The following is a 5,914-nucleotide window of genomic DNA, read 5'->3' as shown; positions in this document are numbered from 1 at the left end:
CTGGGGAATTTCGTGGTTGAGGGAGAGAGGAAGAGAGAATAGAAAGAAAATGAAGTGAGGGAGTGTGAGAGAGAAAGAGATGGAGTGGGTGAGTGAAATTGATTAATGACTTGCGAAAATGGTGTATTGGGGGGGATGAGTTCGACTTTTGGGAGGAGGAGAGAGGATTTCTCTCTCATAAAACCCATTCAAATCATTTCCCCCAATTTTTATATTCTAAAGTTTTTATAAAATATGCTTAAGCTTTACATTGTTTTATAAAATCCTTGATTTTCCACTTATAAAATAAGGATAAATTTTGGTACCTTAAACTATAATTTCCTTGATTATATTTCCCAACTTGATTATTTTAAGATAATATTATAAGTTTCAAAAAAAATTGATATAATTCTTGATGTTAAACTTTTAAAATTTAGGTTTTAGGGTTTTTAGGGTTTTTGGAGTTTACTAAATATTTGGATATCAAAGTGAATTTTATTTTTGAGACTTCAAATTATTTTATGGTATTATAACTCTTTTATAATTATAAATAATGTTTGTAACTTATTTTATCGGTTTATTGGCAATCTATGTAGTGATTTCGAGATTCAAGCGAAATTGAGGAATCAAGTATACTAGTCCTACTCTTCAACTTTGACTTAAGTTTCTATGAGAGTTTGACCTAATTTCTACTTCTAGGTCAAGTGCATGATGTGTGTATATGATTCATGAAATTTTGTTTGAGTCAAAGAGTGACCCAAATATGGATAGTCACTACAGCTCAGTAGATGTAGAATTCACATATCAATGTGAAATCTAAGTACACTATCCATTGATTCTAATTGTTTCCAAGTTTCTAGTAGGTTATAACTTAGATTCTAGTTACTAAGTCTAGTATGTGTAGTGCCTATATGTGCAACTAAGTCTAGTCAAATCTAGAACCGACTCGAATTTTGACGGTTGTCACACCCTAGCCGAAAACCTGCATATTTGATTGGATCTAAACCTCCTCGGCCAATTGTCGTCATGTTAATCTCGCACATAAGTGTACAATAACAACAAGAACTAACTGGAAAACAAAACCCGTAACTATTCACTGTTTCTGAAATCTCCATTCAAAAACAAGGTGACTCCCAATATGAGTCTCATCTATATGACCACTGCAGAGAAGCACGCACAATACCAGCATATTCCACAACTTCCTAGTTGTAACACCGAACTTCTAGTGAGAACCACAAAGCCTAGGGCTCTAAAAACTACAATCACCGAATAAACTCTATTAATATGGTTCCCGAGACCGGGAACCCATCATATCTAAACTTTAGAACCCATATTCCAAGGTTGATATTCATCCATTCGATGAAGCCACCCCTTGTCTTTGACTAAGAACACCACCACACACGCAGAATGAAGTACTCAAAACACATCGATCTCAAATTTCAACCAATTCAAAACCCATAAGATGTACCAAAAACCTTAAATAAACCCTTGACTCGATGACACGCCATTATCAACCACTGATCTTACGAGCAAAGATGATCAATCTAAGAATTTTCACATTGCATCCAACCCTTATCAGCTCAAATGTACCCCCACCTAGAAAATCACTCGAAAGATTCACAATGAACTTCATGACTCTAGACTCCATAACCGATACCCAACCTTGGTAACCAATCCCTAATAACAGCTTGTAAAGAAACGGGATTTATATTGCAAACACTCTGCAAGAGATTTTATGATGAATGACTGATACTCCCAACAACCCTTAACTGCTCACTTTATCCAAACCAGCTAGTTTGTCAGTCTCCCGACTTCCAACAATGACAATAATGATCACAAGGCCCACAACCTATGTCTGGAATGCCTTTATAAGGTCCTCAGCATAGGTCTGGGTTGCCTTCAAGCCCACATCATGAGTTTGGAATGCCCTTCCCGACCCTTAGCCCATGTCTAAGATGCTCTAGGTATTACGCCAATCCTGTCGACATTCCATCATTCTCCAGAAAACTCACGACCAACACTACGGGAGCCTAAAGATACTTAACCTCATTATACTGCCTTGCAGGAACCTAATCAACGTCCCTCTCAACGCTAATCAATCACAATAATGCCATACTATTTTACCACGTACAATTCCTTTCATAGTACAAGCTGCTACCAACGCAAAATCCGACGAAAACATGATCGCACATGACCCGAGAATAGGATAAACAGTTGCAGTCTTTTTCCAATTCAAAGGCTATAACCCAAAATAAGAGTCATAGATATAATTTGAACCGAGTGCTCTATTGTAATCTTGTCCAGTCCATATACACCCCCTCACGACAACATCTAATGAACTTACCACAATACACACCCTTAGGGAACCCATAACCTTACCTAAAAGGAGTGAAGTGTTAGAGTTCTAATGAAATGATCAACGTCAATCATTAACAGAAGACATTCTCATGAACGATCAAAACAAGATCACATACCTTGATTGAGACTGAACAGACCTTATCAATACGTAACTATCTCGATAAAACATTTAAGTTTATCCATAAATGTTGTTAAGACTCTAGTTGGATCCATCCAAATGCCAACCCTGCCAGCATGCATGCCAAAAATTAGATTCCATGCAGATTAAATGTCACATCTAGAAAATTGAGCAACATTGTCCCAAATTCTAGACTCTCAATAACCACGAACATCTTCCAAACTCGAGTCGAACTTGACGATAGGTTGATGAATCCGTTGAACTTCAACTAATACAGCTTAAAACTTCCAAACAATCTCCGCTTTGATGATGTATGAAATGACCAATGATCAAGAATGCATTGACACCTAATCCAGTGAACCAAACCCCACGCAGAGTTGAACATACCCATCTCTGAAACTGATTTACCGATCGACAACTGCCCAATCTAGATTGTAAATAGCAATCCATACAATAAGCTAACAAGTCCCTCAACAACTAATACTCAACATGAGCGATCCTAGCGAGCCCTCATTTATTCATTGGCATCCCAAAAAGGAACCAATGGCTACAACGAGCTCCTTGACCAACTATTACCTGCTACGATACAACTCGTGTATTTCCTGAATACATACATTCGATAAGCACTTGCTCTACGCCCCTGAGTTGACCAAATCTTAAACAGAATTCTTGCATACCCGCACCGCAGATCCCTATGAACCATTCTTCCGACACCATAAACTAGAACAAATTGATGAACCTCCAAGCGGAATACCTAGTTCTCCTCCACTTAGGGTTCGAACTACCACCCACTAGTGTTGTAACCAAACCATATCTTAAACCGGCTCAACTAGGTACAAACCATCATTGACTCTTGGAATGTAGAACACATGCAGGATGATCTTCCGGATAAGGACCAAGCAAAACCCTAAGAAATTTTGAATCTCAAATGAATACCTCATAAATTTCCAATCATAAACACCTTTAACATTAAGGATTTCATTCAAATGCATAAGCAAAACACCAACTTACTATCCAAAAAAACTTCAAAAACATTAACCAATTCTGAAATAGTATTATTGTTAAGAATCACTTTATACATACTAGCAAAATACATTCTGCTAGAATACACTCATGTTCTCTCCATATTATCTTCATTTTCCACATCAATGTCAGTCTCTTAAAAACCTAAATCCATAAAGAAAAATCATTAGTTTGAACAATGATCTTTGCAAATTTAAAATAAAAAATTAAATTAAATTAAGATCAAATCTCTTGGTAATGCACACTTATCAACTAAAAATTCTTCCAACATATAAATAATATAATTCTGTTAGAATGCAACAGTAAAATTCTATTATAATGCAATAGTAAAATTATATTAAAATGCATTATCAACATATAAATACTAAAATTTTATCAGAATAAAATAGTAAAATTCTAGCAGAATTTATTATCAACATATAAATAATTAACCAAAACCATGATCGGAAGACATGAATAAAAAAAATTAACATATTTTTTACCACTCAATTTATCAATAATCAAATGAATAACATATATCTAACCATGGTTTTGTGTGGCATCAAAAGGTTAGTTTCGTTTTGTTTTCCAGTGCTCCAACACATTAAGGACTTTATAAAACAAACACAAAGGAAAACGAATCAGAAATTTATCCAGTCATTCGAGTTCCAGGTATACTGAATCAAAATCTAATGGAGAAAAAAGTATAAAACTTGCTTAAAACATATAAATAAGCAATTGAATTTACGGAGTTTAATTGAATCAAATTTATAGGATTTAAGTAAAAAATGATGACCAGACTCTCGAACCCATCATATATAGTCAACAAAAGGTTTAGACCAACAATTCACATTTCAAATTGCTAATATTCAATATATTAGCAACTTCCATCCATTTCAAACCATAACGACTCTCGAAACCATGAATAACAATTCAAGAAAACAGATGATAGGAGTTACCGAACGATTGTCATATTTGGAGCCTGAATCAAACTTCTAATTATTGCACTTGAGAGATGAGATGATAAACTTTTCTGGTCACCAGTGCCACTAGACGTCTCCATTGCAAAAAAAAAAAAAAAAAAAAAAAAAAAAAAAAGGCACATACCCTAATTTTTTTACATTCAATCTACGTTGCTCAACTTCTAATGGCTCCCCCTTGTCGATCTCTCAATGAACCCGTTCTCAATGCATGTCGTATGCAATTTTGATCTCCACTTTTAACTGTGTGTCACATGAACCAGAACCAAAATTGGATGACTGAGTTAAGGGTACAGGGGTGGGAAGATTAACGAGCTACATGTAGTGGGGGGTTGGAGGGGGGTCAACACCATTTGAGGGCAATTCAACATGTGTTGATTAGCAATCTAGATGGGTTACTTGGATAAAAGATGGCGATGAGGCTACTGTTTCGGTTATGGTGATTATAATTGTCGATTGAAAAAAGAAAAGAGCATGGGATTAAGGTTAGTGAGATGAAGCAATGATTTAAAAAGGATGTATGTGATATTCGTTTAATGATTTTCCATATACAAGATTTATTTTTGGTTTATAAAGGTAAAATGACTAAGCTAACCTTATTCTTAAATTTAATGATTAAATTATTACTAAATTCTCATTGGTTCATACATACATACAATACTTGTAGGAAACATTTCACCTTCTCTCTCTCTCTCTCTCTCTCTCTCTCTCTCTCTCTCTCTCTCTCTCTCTCTTATATATATATATATATATATATATATATATATATATATATATATATATATATATATATATATACACACACACATCTACTAGAATCCTTCTTTTTTAATTGGGTTTTAATGTAAATAGTTCATGGTGGAACTCGAGTAGAAAGTATTGATTAATTTCTCATGGGCAACGATCTACTGTTAATGTCAATCAATAAATTGGAACAAGTTCGTAAGGGTATCTTCGATATCAGTATAAAAATTGAAAGGATCTGATGCAAGCAAATTTTCAATTCAAAAAAAAATTGTTGGAACCACATAACTTTTTCGATCCACAGTGTACACGCACAAACCAACCGTATTCTAGAAATAAATCACAAAAGGGGTATATTGCTATCATTTTGAAATGATGAAAAAACGCCGAAATAATGTCTAAACCCACTTATTTAAAACAAATATAAAGCATCTTAGAACAATTAAACATTGCTTCAATTGTCTCACAGATCCAAATAAAGAATCCAAATAGATTTTTACCAAAACTAAATAGGGACTAAAGACCACTCAATAAAAAAATATCTTAATTTTATTTGATATATTTGATAATTATTGAACTTCAAATCATTTTTTCTCGATGAGTTGTCTATCAAATCGTTGTAATTAATATCCGGTCCCGAAGAGAAGAAAGAGATCTTCACAAAGTGGATTTTTATTATCCGATCAAGAATCAAACTTATTTAAACAACGCTCGGCCACCAACATTGTTCAAG

Source organism: Lactuca saligna, chromosome 4 (genome assembly GCF_052625555.1).
Source record: "Lactuca saligna cultivar CGN05327 chromosome 4, ASM5262555v1, whole genome shotgun sequence".
NCBI classification, from domain to species: Eukaryota; Viridiplantae; Streptophyta; class Magnoliopsida; order Asterales; family Asteraceae; genus Lactuca; species Lactuca saligna.
This window is presented reverse-complemented; position numbering follows the sequence as displayed.